Source organism: Leptonychotes weddellii, chromosome 2, assembly GCF_054177405.1.
Source record: "Leptonychotes weddellii isolate Sample4059 chromosome 2, ASM5417740v2, whole genome shotgun sequence".
Taxonomy (NCBI): Eukaryota; Metazoa; Chordata; class Mammalia; order Carnivora; family Phocidae; genus Leptonychotes; species Leptonychotes weddellii.
Window position 1 is genome coordinate 69,863,311 of NC_138370.1, and position 24,767 is coordinate 69,888,077.

The 24,767-nt window shown below is 38.2% G+C and overlaps 1 protein-coding gene and 1 pseudogene across 1 annotated transcript in view; both read left to right on the forward strand.

Moving 5' to 3' along the window:
* The window catches only part of ANAPC10 (anaphase promoting complex subunit 10), a 217,524-nt gene that overhangs the window by 165,284 nt on the left and 27,473 nt on the right, over window positions 1–24,767 (forward strand). The gene's annotated exons all lie outside the window — the stretch shown is intronic.
* LOC102735434 (large ribosomal subunit protein uL11 pseudogene) lies at window positions 23,805–24,401 on the forward strand (annotated as a pseudogene).

Sequence of the window (24,767 nt, forward strand, 5' to 3'; positions counted from 1 at the left end):
GGTAGTTACCTTTTTCCAGGGTACAGTTACACTATTAAATGTCAACAGGAAGGCTACGTGGAATAGTATTAGTATGGACTTGCAGCTGCGTCTTGGCTTTCTTCCTCAGGTATTCCTGGCTTCTTCTTCATTTGTGGGGTTCTGTTGCTCAAACCTGGGAACTGCGTGAGCAACCTTGATTGTTTATCATTTTCATTCAAGTCAAGTCTCCATTTATCAGCCAAAGAAGTTTTTTGGTTTTGATGGGAGATATATAGAATAGATCAAGCCATTCTGACTATCCCTGGAGCCCTGCTTTCTATTCAGTAGGTCTATTTCTTTGATCTCAGGTCGTTACTTATTGCCATATGGTTTCTGCTGCTCTGAAATGGCCTCGTCCTTATTAAACTCAGGATTCTATTTCTGGGAAAACATCTACTACCTTGATCTGTAGCCTACAAAAGAATGACACCACAGTGATTTTCAATGTTTTGATAAAGAGAGGGTCCTCTGAGCCCCTTCAGGGCTCACAGCTAATGGGTGGGTAAGACAGTCATGCATGTTAAATTTTCCCCAACATTCCTTTCTCCCCAAATCTCTGTCTTCTATCAAGGAATTCTTAGTGCCCAACTTTATTTAGTGGAGGCTACCATTGAGTTCAGGTTCAGTTAACTAATCGAGCAAACACTTTAGATTATTTCCAACTCTGCGAACTGGAATACTGAATCCAGAATCTCTAGTAAATGCATCCATGTTGATAAATTTAGCCTGAATGATCATTCTCAGAATTCATTCCCACAAGTCTCCAGATTTTTATTACCACAATTTAGCAAAATCTTAGCACTATTTTGCTATCTAAGATTTCTCCTCCTTAGTCAAACTTTGTACTTACATGTGATCTGACTCCTTGACTAGAGTGAATGAGGACTAGAAGAGTGAACCATAAGAAGATTTAGCATTTCTTGCAAGGTAATTACTGCAGGTGCAGTCGCATCGGGTCTCTAAACATGACAGATTTATCTGACAGAGGTGGGAGGGTGACATGTGCTAGACTGGAGAGCTCAGTGGGGCTTGTATGTTCAGATACTCAGACATCTAAATCCATTCAAATGTCCCATTCCAATTCATAGTGTCCCACTCTCTCCTAACTAATGTGTTTTTTTTTTTTTATTTATTTATTTGAGAGAGAGAGCATGAGACAGAGAGAGCACATGAGAGGGGGGAGGGTCAGAGGGAGAAGCAGACTCCCCGCTGAGCAGGGAGCCCGATGCGGGACTCGATCCCAGGGCTCCAGGATCATGACCTGAGCTGAAGGCAGTCGCTCAACCAACTGAGCCACCCAGGCGCCCTAATGTGTTTTTATATAAGAGGCCAAGTGAGGCTGAAATTAACCTAAGTTGTATTTTGGCAACCTGTTGCATCTGATTTTTAGTTGTATCTGTCCTGCAGGTCCAAGAGGTAAGGAGTTCATTCACGGCAGTGGTTCTCAAGTGGTTCCTGGACCAACAGTATTATCATCACTTTGAAACTTGTCAAAAATTTGAATTCTCAGGCTCCACCTTAGATCTACTGAATCAGAAACTCAAGGGATTTGGGATCCAGCAGTCTGTACTTCAACAAGCCTTTCAGGGGATGCTTATCCATGGCATAGTTTAAGGGCCATTATTTTAGGGCACTTATAAGAGTTCTCTGATCCTCTGTGCACCAAATTAAGAATTTAAAATATGGAGCTTGTCCTGCTCCTCCTCCTCATTAACTCTCTAATGCAGCTAGAATTCGGCAGCTCACCCCACATTTCTTTTGTTCCTCATTCTCACCAGAAGGTGTTGTGTAGCAGCCAGCTGTTCTGCCAAGCCTTCCACTTAATAGGTATTTCATTCTTGGCCAAACATAATTCATCATCTGTTGCTAATGTAGTTATCATAGCTTTCAAACCCACCCAGGTGAGATAACCATTTCCAGTAGTCCATTTCTTTGAAATTCGGTTGCATGCAACCATACCCGATAACTAATGACCTAATCTTTTAGAATTCCATTGCAGGGAACAGAATCTGCTTTAGCTAGTTTAAGCAATTGATTTATGACTGACAGAGAAGGATCTAGTTCTTTAGGGACATGACTTTAATACAGAATTTGGCAGCTTCTTTAGGGAAAAAATACAACATAAATACAAAATTAGGTATGAAATTCAAAATGTACTCATAATGAGAAAAGAAACTGCCACAAATTACAAATTCTAAAAAGCTGACATTTACCACAAAGATCACAAAATCCAGAAAGTAAAATAATATTTTTATTAATCAAATACTTAATGTACCTTTACAGTTTTTTTCTACATTTTTTTTGCCTTATACACTCTTTGGTTGCCTCTTTACTTGATAATAATTTTGTAGTATCACTTTATAGAGAGAAGAAAAAGACAATTTAGTCTTTCCTTTGTTGTAACTGTAATTTTGTTTTATTATCTATAGTTTAGAAAATTTCATTTTTACAACTCATTATTGATAATGCCATGTACGTTTTTGGAATTATTATTATTATTTTTTAAAGATTTTATTTATTTTTTAGAGAGCGAGCGAGAAAGAAACAGCATGAGAGGGGAGAGGGTCAGAGGGAGAAGCAGGCTTTCCGCTGAGCCGGGAGCCCAATGTGGGACTCGATCCTAGGACCCTGGGATCATGACCTGAGCCGAAGGCAGATGCTTAACCATCTGAGCCACCCAGGTGCCCCGTTTTTGGAATTATTGTCAAAATTGGGAAAACCCCTGTCAAATCTCTTTCTTATATGAACTATAAAATTCGGAACTTTTCTACAACTTATCTTCTGGCTCTGTCAACTTTAAACATTGTTCCTTCTCCACTACTCACTCTTATGGTGGTAGCATGTAGGATACCTTCTGACTGCAATAGGATCCCCAGATCTGTCCCCTCCAGTCCCCATCCTTAATTGGATCCCCGAAATGCCTAAGGCCACTCCATCAACCCTAGAAACAAATGCAACTGAGGGGAAATTTGAATGGGAACAGATAATGGCCTTAATTTAGAGTAGTTAAAGTATCTTACTTCTGCAATTTTTATAAAAACATATACCAGCCATGGGCCCCATGTAACGAGGATCTCCGAAGCTTAAGCTTTGTAGTAAGCCCTCCTCTAATGATAGGGATCAATGAAATCATTAGTCGTTTGAAAAAATAGACTCTTGGGTGAGCTTTCAGGTATGACATCCAAAGTCACACTACAGAAGTGACTGCTGAGGCCAGCTCTTTTATGATCAGAAAGCTGCCACCCATAGAAGCAAACCACCCACTGCCCTGAGCAGGAAGCTGCCACAAACAGGAAACTATCATGTCATCAGGAATCACTTGCTTCCAGTTCCAAGCCCACAGCAGGCCTGCAACGATTCACACTGACAGAATGGATGCACTCTGCCCTGCCTCTCAAAGCTCACAAAATGACCGCACACTCGGACCCCTGCCATCTCTGTGTAGAAAAATCTGGTAGCTCTATGACTACGCGGATCAACTGCAGCAGCATTTAGAGTCCAGCTTACTTCCATGCTGAAAGCCTTTCATGATTGCCTTTGCTCAGCCAAACCTAAATGTCTTGCTGTAAGGGGGGTTGATAAATGTAGTTTTTAGCTTTTTAGACACTGATTTACAGAAGGATGCCCAAGAAGGAGCATGGAATAGATATTGCTCACCAGTGTCTTGAATGTAAAACAAGACGCGTAACAATAGCTAACATTTATTGAATACTTACAATGTTCTCATCCAAAAAAAAAAAGAAGTGGAAAGAAAAAAAACCCCTCACTTTTCAGCAAAAAGAGAATCAATAAGTAATTAAATTGGTTATTCATATACTGAAATGCTATTCAACAGTTGAAATGAATGAACCGGACCTACACGGGTCAAGAGGAATATCTCTTACAAGTATATGTTGAGTTTATAAAAAGCAAGTTACAGAATGATTCATAAGACTGATACTGTTCATATAAAGCCCAAAGCAGAGGAAATCGATACAAATAGATACATATGTAATAAAAGTATCAAAATGGGAATAATCAACACCAAATTGAGGATGGTGGCTCCTGAATGATAAACGGAAGTAGTAGTGACTGGAGTTCTGGGATGGTGTCCAGGTTTGTTGCTGCACAGCTCAATCCCAGGGGATGCCCTTCACATAGAATACAATGTGCTAACCTCAGTGGGAATCATTCACATTCCATTTTAAGAAGTACGGTGCCTTCTGCACAGTAGTTGCTGAACATGCCCTGAGTGTACTGGGAACGCTTTATTGTTTTTAAGGTCAGTGAGATGAGTATGCCAGGATTCATTTTAATATTCCCTACAAAGAAAAATTTTATAATAAAGTATTCTATAAATTGTAATACAAAGTTCTAATTCCATCTATGAAATTCTATGTAACCTGATCTGGGAAAAATCATCTTTCAGACCTATGAATTTGATAGTCAAGCTCCACTTTGTAGTTCTCGTTCTTAGGATTTCATACTGGAAGACTAGGCACATACCTTTTTTCAGTGCTAGTCCTCATTTTGGCAGTTTTTTGGCAGTGAGAGGCCAAAAGAGGCTAAGAGAGCCAACAATAAGTATGTGATAAGTGATTCAGCTTCTAATGAAAATTTTTAAGAACTGACTCATTGGCACACTTACTAAGCACTTTGAGGTCATTGAGTTTCACTGGCATTGCTGCTTGGACTCAGAATTCTGATAACTGAACAATAATTTTTAGTTGAATTTTTGTTTTTTGCACCATCATCTAAAATACAACAGCAATAATTATTACTAACATTTATGGAATACTTAGCAGGTGCTAGGCACAATTCTAAGTGCTTTATATATACACTAATTCACTTAAAACTCACACCTATTTTAGGAGATAGGTACTGTTATTATCTTCATTTTATAGATGAAGGAATTGAGTAATAAAGATTAAAGAATGTGTCTTGGGTCGCATGGCCAAAAAAGTGATAGAGCTGAATCCAGGTAGAGCTGCTCCAAAAGCATGTAATGTTCCATTTCTAAGACTTCTCTAAGTTCTCTTTGATAGCTCTTCACTCAGATGGTATGAAGTAGATTTGCTTCTTCCCCTTAACCTCCACTTTCCAGATTTATGTGCCTTAAATATTTAATACTGGAGAAGACATAATTTCCATCCATGGAAGAAAGCCATTCTAGAATATCAAGTTGAAGATTAGTCAGTAGATGGAAAGAGGAAATTCTAATTATTCTGGGATTCAATAAAATTTATACACACCCACACATAAATTCTCTTTCAAATGAGGATTTCTGAGTATTAATTTCATATTATTCACATTGTCTGCCTTTTAAAAATTCCAAGCCTATCTCTCATTCTGTTTTGTGGTTTGTATAGTTGATTGTTCGACTACTTCTGAAATTATTCCCCAAAGCTACATTGAGGAGCCCACCTCAAACATTACCATCTAGTACATTTGTCAGAGAGAAAAACTTCTGGCAAGTAGCAAAGTGTGTTCATTGAAATGTTATGTTTTCAAAGAACCAACAGATACAAACAGTGAGACCTTGGGTCCTAGGTCAAAGATTTGAGGTATCTGGAGCATCATTTTCATGGGTGTGGGTCAAAGACTTTCTATTTTAATAGCTCATTTTAGAGAGGTTAAAAATGATTTCTCTGAATGCTGACAGAGAAGGAAAACTCACAGAGGCCCTTTGCCCTCAACCCTGGCCCAGCAGCAGTAGCTGGTGGGGGGCGCGGGGGTGGTTTAGAGGTTGCTGTGGCAATGACCTGTATTACATAATGCCTCCCATCTGTCCACAGATGTGTGAGTTTGCTCACATGTTTGATTAGATTTTTATTACACTTTCATACAGCTCCAGCCCATCTGCATTTGCCAGCCTGGGTGCAATTTCTAAAATACCAAAGCCATTAGCTATTCAATATATGCAGATATATATTGAGATATGTTCTCTGACCGAGTCCCTTGTGCTATTTGGGTAATCCTAACACCCATTTTATGGATATACTGCATGGAACTGGTAGGGTAGGCACTGCGGGCCTCTTGATGACTCCAGTGACGGTGACGGTAATGATGACAGTGGTGATGTCTGTCCGGATCAGTTCAGTGCCAGAAGCTCTAGATGACAGTCAGTGTTCTGCGGTTAGCATCTGTGATCCCACTGCAATCCACTCAGCACTGGATCTACAGAGAGAGGAGACAGAGGACACAACAACAACAACAACGGCAACAAAAACAAAACAAAACAAAAAAGGTTCACAATAAATTTTAGTGTGTTTAGATTTCTATAATAAAAATACCATAGACTGGGTGGCAGAATGGAAGGGTTCTGGTGAGCACCCTCTTTCGGGTTGCAGACTGCTGACTTCTGTTCGTACGCTCACATGGGGGAGAGCAGAGGAAGGAAGCTCTTGTGACTCCTAGAAGAGTGCTAATCCCATTCATGGGGACTCAACCCTCATGACCTCAGCTAACCCTCATCATCCCCCAAAGGTCCCACCTCCTAATACCACCACATTGGGAGATAGGGTTTCAACGCATGGATTTTGGGGGACACAAACATTCAGTTGATAGCAAACTCTATGTAACATTTTTTTACTCAGAGAAGTGTTTTAAGCGTATTTGTTCTTTGCAACCCCATCAGGAGTTTGGCCTTGAGAAGACGGGAACAAGAGTTCTCCCATTCTGACACCAAAGATAAGAGCACCTTCATCAATCTGAGATGTCGCTACCATTTACAGTTTGGCAAGCCCAGTATTAGAGTGAGACCATTTTTACTCTACATGAGAAGAGCACTATGTCTATCTTGCTCACACCCCAGCTCCCAGGACCGTGCTGAGTATGTGGTAGGCCCTTAATAAATACGTCCTGAATAGATGATGGAACAGATACAGATTTTTATTGGGTGTGTCTTTTCCAGCTGACTCATAGTTACTGAATGCTTGCTGACTGAATAGATTTCTAGCCTACTGTCAACTTTAAATTTTGTGGTAGAATTTTAGTTAGTCATAACCATCATTTGTCATGAAAACGCAATCTTGGAACCCCTCTGAGAGCCCGAGAAAACTTTCTGTTGCGTATTAGAGATTCCATGCTGGATAATAGTGGCTTTCTTAGGCTGAATTAGTCATATGGTTAGTTGGAAAGGTCTGTGTACTAAAGCTGGATGATTTTCATCTTTTGATACAGGGATAGGATTTGTAGGAGACTAATTTTTTTTTTTTTTACTTCAACTGAGAAAGCTTTTGGGTTTTTAATATCCATTTCTAGGAGCTCGCTATCAATAGATGGAGTGTCTCTCACAGTCCCAGAAGCAACTGTTTCATTCAGATGCCATTTGTGAATATAATACACTTCCAGGTTGTTCATTCCAGTTAAAAATGTGTTTCGCATATATTTGAAGGTCAAGAAATCATGTCCTCTCTTTTGTATTTTACCATGTGCAAAATTCATCTTGGTGTTATTTTGTTTTTATTTAAAAGGAAAACAACAGCATCGAAGATCTCATGAAATAGCATTCATCTGGCATGTAGGTCCCTGGCTTCCTAGTTCCGATTCCATGCTTCTGTGCCAAATCCAGTCAGGAGGGGAGAAATGGTTTGCAGGTGTCACGGAATTCCAGTGTTTCACTTGCATTGGGTAACCCTAGGAAGGAGAATTTCCGTACATGTAGCCAACATTGATTTGTCCAAAGAAAGCATCCTTGAATCTCAGGCTGAAATATAAGGTATTTGGTTGTAGGAGAGGATGAGCCCAGCACTTGGTAACCCAGCAGGAGAGTCTTCCCGGAGAAATTGTGATTATTTTCACAGGCAAAGAAAGAGACACATGAATATCATTTTCAAACCTCTATCAGACTAAACACACCAACCAGAAATGCATCTACCTACATCATTTTAAAAGAAGTCCAGTGGGGCCTTGACAGCATGTGAGCTGTTTCCACTGACCTTCTTTCACTGAATGTTTCTCACACTTATTTGCTCTCTATTTTCATGTTTATAAAATGTGTTCCCAAGCCCTTTAGGATAAAATCAACAATAGTGCCCAGGGCCCCAGCTAAAGATTCCCAGTGGGAGGGTCTGAGCCTTTTGTTCGAGAGGATCTAATAGAGTGCGAAGCTGACACAGAAATGGGAGGACCATTCAGCGAAAATTAAAGTCTTTGTCCCTTCATTAGTTGAACTTGAACTTCACATTTCTGAAATTCTGCTAGGTTACTTTCTCTAAAATTCTGGTTTAATCAAGGTGAACAGGGAAGCTCATTAAAATCTCTCTCTTTTAAAGAGATTGCAAAAAATCCCATTTGTTTGGTACAGCTAACAGTCCTGATGTTATTTATTGAAATTTTTGAGAAATTGACTTGACTCGCAAGTGTACATTATTCTTAATCATTAAAGGTTGTTGTTGTTGTTTTTAAATTCTGAGAGAGACTTCATTTTATTTATCAGTTTTTTTACTTTCTCAGCCTTATTGGGAAAGGTGGGAGGTCAACAGCTGAGCCTTCATGTGATTAATGAGCTAATGTGATTAAACAAAATTTATTTATTACTTTTTGTTTGGGGGAAACATGAATGTGGAAGGAAACTTTTGACAGTAAGTTTTCTGATTGATCTCTTCACTTTCATACCAGACTTGCTATATCCTCTTTCTAATATGAGCTCATTTCTTGCTTGCTTCGGTTGGCAGAAAAAAGGTGAGAATTACTAAAATGCAGTGATTGAGAGTGTGTCAATAGGTGGCTTTGGCATTTCTGTGACCTGATCATACAGTTTTTTGTATTTCCAAATTGCAACAAACACATATTACCAAAGCCAGTGAAACTTTGTGAGATTCTGATACAACAAATTCTAACCGTGAGGTAGTATTTTATTTTATTTTTTATTTTTTTCTTCTCTTTGAGAATGGAAATTTCTCTTCTTTCTCCCTCCCTCACTGCTCCAATCATAAACACATGATCACAGTCTTTCCCTATTCTCTTTCTAAGTGAAGAATGGTGTTTTTTGAGCTTTTATTATATTTTTTTACATAACACAGAATTCCCTATATTGTCTCTGGATGTGCAATTTTTTGCTACTCTAGCAAGAGGTAATAGGGATTCCATAAGACCCTCTGATTTTAAGTGAATTCGACATGTCATAGGCTGTTACTGTTTTCTTACTCTGATCAGAGCTGATATTTAAGGTGATGACAGTGGATAGGGAGAATGAGCTATGAACATGCCATTGGGTAAACGGACATCAAATTCAGATTTTAAAAAGTGCGGTTCTATGCAGACGCTTACTTATCCTAAGCCAAAAGGAAGACAAAAAACCAACAAACAAAAAAACTCCAAACCAACAAACAAAAAGCTTCAGAAAATGCTTGGGGGAATATCTATTATCTGCCCAGGGCAGAGTGCTGTGGGAATAAAAAGGAGAATAAAGCATAAGGTCTGATCTCAAAGAACTTACTTTTAATGGGGAAGCGATAGTGGGCTATAAGCAACTGCAGCAGGAGGCAAATTCTTCCATCTTGTAGGCCTCTACTCTGATTCCACCCAGAGGGTCACACATTCAGATGCCTAAAGGGAGCATGCAGGTAAATAAAATTAGTGAAACCAATGAAAGCGGTAGCTAATGGAAGGGCTTACGGTCATTGTAAAGGTAGCCATTGCTTCTCAGTTCCCTCTAATTATTGCCAAGTGGAAGCATGAGACCAGTGTTGCAATGTCTTCTAACTTTTCAAAAGAAGCAGGAAAGTGATCTTTTTTGGATGAAATTTCTGAATTTTTAAGTGTCATCAGATAACAGTTTTTAAAAACATTGTGTAGGGCAAACAAAACTCATTTGTTGGCTCAGTCCAAAACTGCTTCTCTCCCTGTCTTTTGGTTGACCTCATCCATTCCCATGGGATTTATGCCTAGAACCTCAAGTCAGATATGTCTTGATAGCCATTGGTGCTAGCTGATCCCACTTGGGTAGCTTTTGGGGATATCTCTGGTCTCTCCACTGTTAGCCTTTCTGCTCTGAGGAAGTGTTGGTTCAAGTAGCATTGATCACGATGAGGCAGGTCTGCAAGAAGTGTGTAGAGAATTGTCGAAGGCATGGAACGGAGACTCACCTGCATTTGCATTCCCAGTGACAAAACACTGACCTCAACCTCAGCTTGGGCTCACAGGACTTGGCTGGGAAGGACACCACTCTTGCTCCAGGTACTGAGGAAGGGCCTGTGATTCTTTAAGCACCCTCTGACCAAGGTTGGCATTCCTAAGATGGACCTCAATATTTTCATGGTTAAAAACATACAGATCACTCTCAATTTTCTCCAACATGCTGAACTTTCCCGAAGTTGACTCTGCAAATTCTGTAACTCAGAAGTTACAGTTAATAAATCCCCAATCTTCAGCCTTCACCTTTTTCATGAGCTGTAGGCCTGCTGCACACATCTGTCACTGGACATGTCCAAAATGGGATTTTAAAAATCTCTTTCCAGTATACTCCTTTGGTGTTCTCTGCTCAGTGAATGTTATCACCAGCCCCATTCGTGCAGTCAAGAAGTGTCATTCCGGATTGTTTTCTCATCTGCATACCTAATCAACAGGTTCCAGGGGATTTTACCTTCTAACCTGTCTCCTTTACCTCCCATGCCATTGCCCGAATTCAGATGTCCATCATTTGTTTGCCTGTATGATTACCAGCTTGCACTGGTTTTTTTCTCCAGGGAGGCCATTCTCTTCTCTGCCACCAGAGAGTTCTTCAAGATGCAGTTCTTCTTATGTTTTCTCCTTGCTCAAAACCTATAGGGGTGGATCCCTACAGTTAAAACATTCAAATTTCCTAGCTTGGAATACAAGCCCTTCCCATCTTGACTTCAGTGTTCTCCAATTGTATCTTCCACACCTTACCCTTAACTATGTATCTCCCCCTCCAGCTGCACCTATTTCCTTTTCTTGAAATAAATCAGGCATTTTTAACATTTCTATGTTGTTGGACCTGCCATTCCACAGCCTAAAAGGCTCTTTCTGTCTGTGGGGCTGCTTCTCACACTTGGAAAGAATAATTTCTTTGAGAAAGCCTCTGAATTCCTCAGGAAACTTAAAAGTTTCCTTCTCTATTGCCATACTGCCTGGCACGTGCTTCCATTATTGGATCTGATGCATTATATTGTAGTTTTTTATAAGTGAGTCAGTATCTTCCATGACTGCACTGTATTAACCTTCGGGGAGGGGACCAACTCCTTGGAGAAACTGATGAAAACTATGAGCTCCACTTTCCCCACAGAAGAAAAGTACCTGAGGATCCATGCCAGATATCACATAGCATTTCAGAAAAGTTAAGATTTCTTTAAATTCTTCAGTGGGTCCCCAAATTAAAAGATTTTGTCCAAGAAGATAAGTCCTTGAAGGGCAGAAGTGCCCAGTTTCCATCTCTTTATTATACCTAATAGGTAGTTTTATTGTTACCTATTACACCATAATACTGCCTAACAAACCACCTCAAAACTTAGTTGCTTAAAGCAATAGCTATTCATTAGCATATAATTCTGGGAGTTGCCATCTTAGTCTGAGTTCAGTTGGGTGGCTCTTCTGCTCTTAGCTTGATCTCCACGAGCACATGTTGTCAGCCACTGCTTCAGAGCGTCTGTGAGCCATCATCTGGAGCATCTCAGCTGTCTTCCATGTGGACTGTCATCTAGCCTGGCCTTGTTCTATGGGGTAGTCAGAGTCCCAAGTGACACAGTACAAATAGGCAAGACACACTATCACCTCTGCTACATTTTATTGGCCAAAGAAAGTCCCAACGGTAGTCCACATGCAAAAGGTGGGAAAATAGACTCTACTCCCTGATGAGGTGAACTGCAAAGCCACACTGCAAAGAGCTTATAGGCATAGGAAACAGGGCCATTTTTGCAAGTCATCTACCATAGTAATATGTAATACAGCAGTATGCTCACAAAGTTGTTGAATTAAATTTGTTGGAAATGGACCCCAAAGTACAGAGTAAACTCAGATAAGATGGAAGAAGTGAGGTAAGCCATTCTAAATAATGGGGATGATGTAACTGTTTTTTTTTTTTTAAATATTTTATTTATTTATTTCAGAGAGAGAGAGGGTGCAGGTGCAAGCATGAGCAAGGGGAAAGGGCAGAGGGAGAAGCAGACTCCCCGCTGAGCAGGGAGAACGATGTGGGGCTTGATCCCAGGACCCTGGGATCATGATCTGAGCGGAATGCAGACACTTAACCCACTGAGCCACCCAGGCACCCCAACTATTTTGTGATATAAGCAAAAAGTTTTTCCCTCTGTGGTGTGTTTATGTGAGAGGAGAGGTCAGATAAAAAGAAAGTAATATAGAGTTTATTTATGTAATTATTTATTTACATATGTCCCAGCACATTCCAAAACAGATTTGAGAACCTTATTTATGAAAACAGAAGTATATTAAATATTATATAGGAAAAACAACAAATACAGTATTATTTCATTATTAAAGTGTTATTCTTTTTTTTTTAATTTTATTTATTTATTTATTTGAGAGAGAGAGAGAGAAACAGCATGAGAGGGGATAGGGTCAGAGGGAGAAACAGGCTCCCCACTGAGCTGGGAGCCCGATGTGGGACTCGATCCCAGGACTCCGGGATCATGACCTGAGCCGAAGGCAGACGCTTAACCAACTGAGCCACCCAGGCACCCTAAAGTGTTATTCTTGATGCAGATATATACTTTGAATTCTTTCATGGGCAACATTTAATACAAAGAAGAAAAAAGCTGCATAGTATTCCTATGAATAAATAAATTGATCTCCTTACTCTAAGGAAGAATAATACCTAAATCATTTTGATGGATGAGAATTTATTTTGTGTCTCCTTGCCTTTACTATAAAGAAAAGTCTTTCTCATGTCCAATCTTGGTCTTCTGTGTCAGTGTTTTTTAAGCGAAGAGTAATACATTTCTTCCTAACGGGTTTCCCAGAATTTTTAGAACAGTGTTCTCTAAATTTTATATCCATATCAGTGCTCGCTTTGGCAGCACATATACTGAATTTTATATCCATATCACTAAAAACAATTTTATGTATGAACAAAATTATTTATGAATTATATGCATATACTATTTACTGATATGCACATTATAAAACATATAGAATAGAAATTAACATAGACTTAAATGAAATGGAAAATATTTTTAAAATTATTTTACTTGGTTTTATTTGTGGTACCAAAACCCCCTTTTTGCTGTCACTAGTGAAGGTTTTGTGATTTAATATGCTTCATTATTTTTTCTAACTCATGTTTTAAAACTTTGTCATGTAGTGAATCCAAAATCTGACTCAGTTTTGAATTTTTAACTATCTTGTCTTAAAAAGATGCTTCATAAATATTTTCAGATCCAAATGAAAAGAACTCATCATTGTCTAGGCTTACTAAATCATGATACTTATTTTCCTCCTATTTTTCAATTATGCAAAGACTTATTGAAATGTGGGTAAAAAAAATTTCATCCTTCGTAATGGCAATCGATTGTTCTTACAGGCTAAACTGGAAGTTACTATATTGTTATTGTTTTACTAATTGGATTCTAAATCATTAAAACTCTGATAAATTATTAAATAGCTTAAATACTAGATTTTTAAGTATATTGTTCTGTTATAAAAATTTACATAGGCCTGCCTTTGTATAATTACCTGCAACAACACATACAGTGATGGGAGTATTTTTAAGTATGTTTCAAAATGTTCTCACCATAGCTTGAATTCCTTTAAATAACAGTTATTTTTTTTTAGCTGTTGTAAAATATCATCCTTACTTTGGAAGCAGACTGTGTGTGTGTGTGTTCTTTGCTCTTTAAAAAAAACAGCAAACTTCTGAGTGGTAGAAAATATTTTCTTGGGTCTTCCATATCTCACATTGTAAATATTGTAAAGACTGCTCTATATTTAAAACAATTTTAATTGTAATAAAATACATAATACAAAATTTACCATATTACCCATTTTTAAGTGTACAGTTCACTAGTGTTAAGTACATTCACATTGTTGTGCAACCAATCTCCAGAATTTTCATCTTGTAAAACTGAAACTCATAGTGCTTAAATAACAGCTCCCCATTCCCCCTTCCCCCAGCCCCTGGCAACCCTGTTCTATCTCTGTCTTTATCAGTTTGACTACTCTAGGTAATCACGTAAATGAAATCATACAGTATTGTCTTTTTATGACTGGCTTATTTCACTTAGCATAATGTCCTCAAGGTTCATCTGTGTTGTAGCATGTATCAGAATTTTCTTCCTTTTAAGGCTGAATAATATCCCAATGTATGCATATAGTACATATCATTTATTCATTCATCTGTCAATGGACACTTAGGTTGCCTCCACCTTTCTGTTTTTGTGAATGATGCTGCTATGAATGTGGGTGTACAGATAGCTCTTTAAGACACTGCTTTTGGGGCACCTGGGTGGCTCAGTCAGTTGAGCGTCCTGACTCTTGGTTTCAGCTCAGGTCATGATCTCAGGGTCCTGGGATCCAGCCCCGTGTTGGGCTCCACACTCAGCGGGGAGTCAGCTTGGGATTCTCTTTCTCCCTCTGCCCCTCCCCCCCCCAAAAAATAAATAAATCTTTAAAAAAAGAAGACACTGTTTTCAATCATTTTGGGTATATACTCAGAAGTGGAATTTCTGGGTCATATGGTAACTCTATTTTTAATTTTTGAGGAACTGCCATATTGTTTTCCATAGTGGCTTCTCCATTTTATATTCCCACAAACAATGCACAAGGATTCCAATTTCTCCATATCCTCCTCAACACTAATTGTCTATTTTTTTTTTTTAAGATTGTATTTATTTATTTGACAGAGAGAGACACAGCGAGAGAGGGAACACAAGCAGGGGGAGTGGGAGAGGGAGAAGCAGGCTTCCCGCGGAGCAGGGAGCCCGATGCGGGGCTCGATCCCAGGACCCTGGGATCATGACCTGAGCCGAAGGCAGACGCTTAACGACTGAGCCACCCAGGCGCCCCTTATTGTCTGTTTTTTGATAGTAGCCATCCTAATGGGTGTGAGATGGTTGACTCCTCTATATTTTAAAAGTCTAGTTTTTATAAAAGTATCCACATCCATGACATTTTATAGCATTTTCTTACAGTAGCTTACCTATGAATGGTGGAACTAATACATTTCACTGTGCTACCTCAGTAAACTTATCCCAGAAACCTATGAAAACATTTAAGTCAAACTGTCCCATCAGTGGTTACACTTACACAGTACAATTTTCTCTTAAAATATTGTTTTTTGCTAAATTTACTATTGACACTTTAATGAAAACTCCATGAAGGTAAGAGTAGGTGCTTAATAAATATTGGTTGAATAACTGTTGAGAATATATATATATACATACACACACACAAATCATTGTATATTGAAAAAGGATCTAGAAAGTACTATAAGCTGAGATATGTGGAAACACCTGTACTTTCATTCATTTATAAATCAAACCCCAACATTACATAACATACTTTAATTCTTATTTCTTAAAACCTTAGTAATTTTTTCAATGTTGACAAAGGAATATACCTTGATTTGTTGCCAGATTGTTTCGCATATATTATCTTGCCATTTTAATACAGGGGAAAGAAAAAATGAGGAGACCTCAATACTATGTGGCTTTTTGTATTTTGTTATTAAATAAATCTCAAAAGAAGCTTCTATACATCTATCAACAAGGTTAAGAAAACTTTTCAAAATAATATATTGAGTATAGTATTACTTTAAGCTGTAACATAAAATTATAGAAGTTTGTCTGCAGTTTATTTTATGGTTACATAATTTTTTTTGCTAATTGTAATATGTTCACATTCTTATTAACAATGATATAGGAAGAGTGAGGTTCGTTATAAAAATGGATGTAAATATGCATTTTAAATAAACTTATTTTTTTGAAAATTTTTAATTTGCTTCTTTCCGGAACTAATTTAATAATTTTTTTAAGTGTATGTGCTGCTGAAGCAAGCATAGTCTTTTTTTAAAATCTCACACTATGGCTGACAAAGAGGTAAAAATACGAGGCTTTAGCTTTGACACTTTCTTGTTATTGTCTTTGGCTTGGATTATTAGTATTATCTTCAATTTGTGACTTCTTGGTAGGAATATTTTTAAGCCACCTGTTCACCTTGTGGGATTAAATTTTATTACAACAGTTAAATCAGCATACGGGGAACATGTAGACTGTGACATACTGTGATAACTGAATGGCTGAGGGTGCCTGTGGTCAAGACTACTGGCTGGTCCCCATGATCCATTTTCCTCTTCTTGGGCCCAGAACCAGGTTCTATTTCCTGGCCTCCTTTGTGGTTAGGTGTGGTTATGAGACCAAGTTCTAGCCAATGGTGAGCCGAAATGATGTACACTTCTTCTAGGCTGGGCCTATAAAAAGCCTCCTAAGACTGATTCTCCATGTCCCATCCCATTCTTCTGCCAGAAGAAATTCAGATGGCCATGTTGCCCATGAGCAGAAGTTGGCAGAAGTGCCTGTATTATTTGGGCTCTCCTGCTGATTTGACCACCAAAACTGTTACCTGAGCAAGAAATAAACTTGTATTGTGTCGAACCATTACATGTTCGGTCTAGTAATTGCTGCAGCCCATCCTACCTGAACTGATACAGCATCTGTCACACCTTTAGCACTGTTGACCTCAGCTTTCTTCCAGGAAGACTCATGGTCCACAGGTGGTATGTGATCATCTATATCTGTACTGAGTGAGGCTACCTGGTGTCATTCTTATTTTAACTATTAATGAGGCTTGCTTTCTTTCTTATTGTTTAGATAAAGAGTCAATAGAAATAGAAGTTCTAATATTACTTCCTGCATTCTGAGATATGACTTCACTTAGCAAACTATTGCTTTAAGAAACTTGACTCTGTGGGTTTCACATTTCTTCGTTGGCTCAACTTTGTAATTGCTATACAATGACAACGTAAGGAAAAGTTTGGTGTTGTCAGGAATGCATTATTCAGTAAGAAGAGGAAAAGAGATCTGATTCTCATTCTGATGTCCTGACTATAGAAACAAAAGAGGCCTGAAAGGTGACTCTGATTTATTTTCCATTGTTCATGCGCCCTTCTATGGGATTTCCTGACTGCCTGTCTTTGTTCTATAATGTCATTGGTTGTTAATTTGCCATGTGTGAAGAGTTTTGGTGTTGCTACCCTTTTATTTCTTTTTTCTTTTTCTTTAGCAACTGATGGGAAATAGAGCCACACTTGAGTTTCAATCCCATTTGGTATGAGACTGGGCAACCTGATCCAACCCAGATCTGTCTCTCTCCCCAAGATTAGCTTTTGCTTGTGAAAGAATGTTGCTTCAGTTAGCCCTATCCCTGCCCTCCCACCCATGGAATAAATCACAAATGCAGAAGAGAGCTGCAATCCAGTTGACCCACTGCCATGAAATAGCTTCATCCGATTTTCCTGGCCCCTTCCCCACCTGCCCATCTTCATCTTACATGAATTGATATTAAACAAATGTATAACCACCCAAAGCAGACAGCACTTTTAGAATGAATAGGGCAGGCTAAATCTCTACACCCTGGTTGACAGAATTAAAACTGATGAGAAAGTAAAACATTACTTCAAATGTTTGCTTAAGGATCGGGAAGTTGGGCCCAGCCCCTTTGTATTGCCAAATGTTACATGGAGCATCGTAAAATCAAATTCTCACATCTTGTTGTCCTCCCATTAGATCACATTAAACTCTGGCAGCGAGGCCAGCCCGCCTTGGTGGTTTTCTGATTTGTGGTTTGCACTTGGCTCTCCTCACAGGCTTTAAAAATGATTTTATTTTGTGAACAGTCAGTGATAGTCAGACTCTAGAGTAAACTTGCCTGAGCCAACATTTGCAGTAATAACATTTCACATTATCAAGAGTTTCCTGAAGGACTGCAAAGAATGAAAACAAAGAAGAGCTTTTCTGGTAGTGGTTGTTTTTCTTCAGATGCTGGTAACCTCCCGCGTGGAGAGGTTGTGAATTTAGGCTTTGAAGGGCTCCGCACAAACATCCACAGTTCCTTGCCTTTAAGGTGAAACTAGAGAACTGGAACAGATTTGAGTTTTCTTGTTCCCTGACTTGTTGAACATGTAACCGATTCTCCCTTTTTCTTTTCTTGGGTGGTTTTTCTGATTATCTCATTCAATCTTTTTGTGGCTTTTTGTGGCGTGGGAGGTAGTGGGCGGTGCGCTGGGGAGAGAGGTTGCCCTGGGCAAGGGAGGGAACGTGGAGTTTAGGCAAAACCATCTAAATATTCCAAATAAGGACTTTCTCAATGTTCTTCTTAGTGTTTTTCACAAAAAATATTCGTGCTGCTTTTATAATGAAATGAATAAAGAATAAAGCAAACAACTGGTTTTCTAGCTGATCTGATGACGATAGATAGTAATAATGAAAATGATGGTTATGGTTATAATGATTCATGAATGAAAAATAAATGAGCCTATGAAATTAAAAATGAATGTTAGGTACACATTACCTTGAAGTGTTTGAAGATTCATTTTTTGTATTCATTTTTTTATTGTTTACATTGTGGTAAAATGTATATAACATAAAATTTACCATTGTAACCATTTTTGAATGTACAGCTCAATGGGATTATGAGTTGTGCAACTGTCACCACCATCTAGAATTCTTTTCATCTTGCAAAACCGAAACTCTGTACCCTAAACAATAACTCCTGTTCTCCCTTCTCCTCAGCCCCTGGCAACCACCACTCTGCTCTCTGTTTCTATGAATTTGACTACTCTAAGTACCTCATATGAATCAGATAGGTGTGTCCTTTTGTGATTGGCTTATCTCACTTAACATGTCTTCAAGATTCATCTATGTTGTAGCATGTGTCAGAATTTCTTTCCTTTTAAAGGCTGAATAATATTTTATTCTCTATAAATACCATATTTTATTTATGTATTCATTCATTGATAGATGCTTGGGCTTGCAGACTCAATTCTATCAATGGGGTTTGAATGGCAAGGGCTGATGTTTTGGAGAGAACTGAATAGTCATCCAAATTATATTGGTTTGAAATTCTGATAAGCCAAGCCAAATGGATAAAACTGTATCAATAAATTCACCAACATGTATTTACTGAAAATCATAAGTGACCTCTTCCTCTCTTTAAAAAAGAATTATACTCTTTTATTATCACAAAGATATATCATTTAAAAAAACTAGAAAATACAGAAAAATATGAAGACAAGTATTAAGGACACTTGTAAAACTGTAGCCTTCTTAGCACTGTCAATATTTATGTGAAAAATGATATCAATCGAAATAGAAGTACTGTCAATATGAGTATAGATAGAGATTTTGTACTTTTACAGAACCAGAAACATGTTCACATGCTTGCAAACTGCTTCTCTTTATTCGCAATATATTGGAAACATACATAAATATAGTTTTACTTGGTAGCTTTTACATGCTTTAAAATAGTGGACACTTCCTTCATAGGAACTCTCAGAATACTAATTTATTAGGAAGGGAACTTTTCTACTTAAAGTGGACAAGAGAAGTCCAGAACTCATCACCTCAGGACCCATAGTTCCTTGGTAGTGGTTTTTGAAGCAACTCTCAGAAACCCTAAGACTCTGTTGTGCATTGAACTGTAACTCGCAAAAGATGTTGAAATCCTAACCCCAGATACCTGTTGAGTGTGACCTTATCTGGAAATAGACTTTGCAGTTGATCAAGTTAAGATGAGGCCATTAGGGTGGGCCTTAACCCAATATGACTGGTGTCCTTATGACAAAGGGAAATTTGATCACAGAGACAGACATGCACACAGGGAGAACACCACACAAAGATGAAGGCAGAGATTGGGGTGATGCTTCTACAAGCTGAGGAACCGAAGATTGGCAGCCCAAACACAAGAAGCTAGGAGAGAAGCAAGTAAGATATTTTCCCTCATAGCCCTCAGAAGGAACTCACCCTCTGGACACCTGGATCTAAGATTTCTAGTCTTTCTACAGAACTATGAGACAATCAATTTCTGTGGCTCTAAGCCACCCAGTTTTTGGTACTTTGCTAGGGCAGCCCTGGAAAACTAGTATAGACTCCCAGAAGCATAATTTGAAAACCACTACTTTCTATAATTATTTTATAAGCCCACAGGGATTCCAGTGTATGGAAGTACATAATCTACTTAATCATTCCATTATTAATGTATGTGCAGAGTGAGAGTGTCCCAATATTTTAAAGAATGAAGCTTCGAATGTCCTTTGAGGTGAATCTTTGTGTATCTGCCCTGTTGTTTTCCTCAAAATAATTTGTCAGAGGAGGATTATTGGGCTAGGTGATAGGAATATTTGAAATTTTGATCCTTACTGCCAACGTGCTCACTGGAAAGCTTGTAATAATTTATTTTCTCTTTGTAGTGTCCGGGACTGTATAAATTTCTCCACATCCTTACTGGGTATTGTCATTCTTGCTTTCTAAAAATCTAGAGGTCACACACACACACAAATATTACACAGCCATAAAAAGGATGAGATCTTGCCATTTGTGACAATGTTGGATAGACCTAGGGGGTATTATGCTAAGTGAAATAAGTCAGACAGAGAAAGATAAACACTACATGATGTCAATCATATGTAGAACCTAAAAAACAAAACAAGTGAATAGACAAACAAAAGGCAGAATTGGACCTATAAATACAGAGAACAAATTGATGGTTGCCAAAGGGGAGGAGGTGGGGGGTGATCGAAATGGGTAAAGGGGAATGGGAGATACTTCAGCTATGGAATGACTAAGTCATGGGAATAAGAGGCACAGTATAGGGAATATAGTCAATGGTATTGTAATAGTGTTGCATGGGGACACGTGGTAGCTAGCTACACATGTGGTGAACATGGCGTAACGTATAGAGTTGTTGAATCACTGTGAATACACCTGAAACTAACGTAACATGTGTCAACTATACTCAAATTAAAAAACATAAGAAATTTAATTTAAATTTTTGTCAAAGCAATACATGCACGTAAATAAGTGAATGAGCTTACAACAAAGCCCAGCAGTCCTAGCTGTGTCCGTCTACCCCTGCCACCCCCGGTAGCTATGCTTTCAATTCTTACAGCTGTTTCTTCTGGTTTTCACATTTACATTTCTAAATAATATGCTTAGGCTACTGCCTTTTTTATTTTTAAAATTCAGATATTACCTACTGACTTCCTATTATGGAAGAGAAGGAATTAGCTTTCTTGTATGAATGACCCCTCCCACCACCCTATTCTCCCAGACAGGTTATATCACAATTTTGGTTAAATCAATATTCAGAGTTTACATTTATGACTATATATATTATTTGCAGGCGAGTCATATAGTATACTATAATCTGATTATTTTTCTTAAATAACTCTCCCTCCCCAGAGTTCATAGTTTACTCTGTTTCTTTCTTTGCTTAATTTTCTAGGTACTTATTACTATTTCATATGAAAACTCTGCCTGAAGTCTACATCTCTTCTCATTATATTCTAACAGCGTTCTATCAGTTTCTGTCTCTGCTCTTCTTTTCTTTTTTATTGGGACTATCCTGCCTGTGGCCACTCAGCCTCCTGCTCTTTACGCCCTAGATCTACTGCACATTAATCTGCCTGGATTTTCTTTCACTGTGGTTCTGGGGCTTTCCTTTGCCTTTCTGCTGTGTCAGATCACCTGTTTCCTGGATCACATGTCTTCCTGGTTCCTGATTTGCTGCCTTGTTCCACCAGAGTAGTTTCTGCTGAAGAGTTATGAGTGTGGCAGAACCCTTCACTTTAATGGAAATGCTCTTTATGATTCATTGAAAACATCATGCAGGTTTCTGGTGGTGTCTTCTATCAAGTTGCTTAAGAAAAACTTTTCTCATCAGGAATAATTGCTAATTTTGGCAAATGCCTTTTCACATGTCCTGAGATAATCATACAACTTTTCTCTTTTAAGCTCTTAGGGTAATGAATTACACTAAAAGATAGACAGACACTAATGTTAAACTATCCTGGCATTTTTGTGAAAAAGACTGGTTCATGATGTAATTCTCTTTGTAAAGGGTTGAGTTAAATTTCCTAATATATTATTTGGGATTTTTGCCTCTATTTATCTTTGGGCTTCTTGTTTTGTTTGTGGGTGGTTTTTCTCTCTATTGTTATCTGGTTATGATTCAGTGTTATGCTGTTATTTGTAGAATTAACTGAAAACCTTCCATCTCTTCCTATGTTCCTTAACAGTGTAAATAATACAGAGAGTATCTATTCTTTGCAGGTTTAGTATAATGTGCCCAGAAGATTATCTGGGCATTGTGCCCTTTTTAGCGTGTTTATTTCCTCTATGGCTGTTGTTTTTTTCAGGATTTCATTTGCTTTTTGAGTCAATTTTCATTACTTAGTTTTTCATACAAAATAATCTATTTTAACTAATTTTCAAATTTGTTTGACACAAATTTGCATTTGATTTGCTTATAATTTAAAAAAATGTTCCACATCTTTTTTTTCTCAATTCTAATGTTGATTATTTAAGTCGTCGTCGTCTTCTTCATCTTCTTCTTTTTTTTTTTTTACCATGGTCACATTTGACAGTCTGTTTATTTAATTGCTCTTTTTAAAGACCTCATCAAAAAATTAGATTTTCATTTGATTAATCATCCACTTATTTGTGTTTTCTTTTATGCTTATTAACTTATCTTTTAGCTTATTTGATTCTCCTTCTCTTCCCCCTCCTTCTTCTTCCTCTCTCTCTTTTTCTCCCTCCCTCTGTCTTGCTCTTTCTTTAGCTTCTTGAGTTGATACTTCATTCCTATATTTTTAGGATTTTCCCCTCCATCCCCAAAATGCAGGTTTTGTTCAGTATTTGCATCATTTGGTAGATTCTGCAAGTGTATCAATGTAATTTATGCCAATATAGATATAAATATTTTCCTTAATTCTATTTTTCTTAATTTATCTTTTCCTGTTTGTTTTCTGATATTAATATTAGTACTCAAGCATTAATTTTCTAGTATATCTTCCTAATTCTTTATAGTAAATCTTTCTGCATCATTTTCCTTTTTTTTTTTTTTTTAAGATTTTATTTTTAAATAATCTCTACATCCAATGTGGGGCTTGAGCTCACAATCCTGACATCAAGAGTCACATGCAGTACTGACTGAGCCAGCCAGATGCCCTTGCATCATTTTTCTTTTACAATATCTATTATAATTATCACATAGCTGGTTCTTGCCTCCTGTCTCTGCAGTCTGAGTTTTGCTGTCTTTTAATATTATGATTAATGATATGTTTGGATTTATTGTTTTCATTATATTTACCAGGCATTTTTTCTTTTTCTTTCTGATTTCCTGCCATAGTCTTCCGGCATCCAGTGTGGGTGATGAGAAAGTGAATACCAATCTGATTTTCATTTATTTGTGAACAACTCCTTATTCTACTCTGGACATTTTTAGGATTTGTACTTTATGCTTGGAGTTCTGAAATTTCACCAAGATGTACTTAGGTATTTTTTCTTCATTACTTGAAACTTTTAAATCTGTGGATTCATTACTTTGGGTCATTTCCTTCTTTTATTTTTAAAGAATCACTTCCATTCTCTGTTTCTTTGAAATTCCTAATAGACATATGTTAGAACTCCTACATTTGTCCTCCGTGTCCCCTTTTTTCTACTCACATATCTCTGTGCCATAGTACTGTGTTTGAGGATAATCTTTCTTCTCAATCTTCCAGCTAAACTATTTGATATTCATTTATGTCCATTTTCCCTATTCAGTCTCTATAGTGAATTCTTTAGAGCAATAAATTTGCTCTTAAATTTCCAATTATTTCTGGGTCTTTTGGCTTTCGGCTCAGGAGGCAAAGGTACAACCTTCTTCGGTCGTCCCAAAGCCGGGTTCATCCGACACCAGCCACCTCCGCCATGCCGCCTAAGTTCGACCCCAACGAGATCAAAGTCATGTACCTGAGGTGCACCGGTGGTGAAGTCGGTGCCACGTCTGCCCTGGCCCCGAAGATCGGCCCGCTGGGTCTGTCTCCAATAAAGGTTGGTGATGACGTTGCCATGGCAACTGGTGATTGGAAGGGTCTGAGGATGACGGTGAAACTGACCACTCAGAACAGACAGGCCCAGATAGAAATGGTACCTTCTGCCTCTGCCCTGAAATAAGCAGAAAAACATTAAGCACAGTGGAAATACCGCTTTTGATGAGATTGTCAATATTGCCCGACAGATGCGACACCGATCTTTAGCCAGAGAACTCTCTGGAACCATTAAAGAAATCCTGGGGACTGCCCAGTCTGTGGGCCGCAATGTTGACGGCCGCCACCCTCATGACATCATCGATGACATCAACAGTGGTGCGGTAGAATGCCCAGCTAGTTAACTACAAAGGAAAATGTTTCAATAAAGGATCATTTGACAACCAGTGGAAAAAAGAAATTTTTTTTCCAATTATTTCTAAAATAATTTTAGATTATTTTTCATATCATACCTGTTTTATTTTATGGATGTAATATTTTCAAATCTCCCTGAGAACGAATGAATGTACATGTGTGTGTGTGTGTACTTATATATTCACACACACATGCATTTAAAAAAAAAGTTCCCTGGGGCACCTGGGTGGCTCAGTCGTTAAGCGTCTGCCTTCGGCTCAGGTCATGATCCCAGGGTCCTGGGATCGAGCCCCGCATCGGGCTCCCTGCTCCGCGGGAAGCCTGCTTCTCCCTCTCCCACTCCCCCTGCTTGTGTTCCCTCTCTCGCTGTGTCTCTCTCTGTCAAATAAATAAATAAAATCTTTAAAAAAAA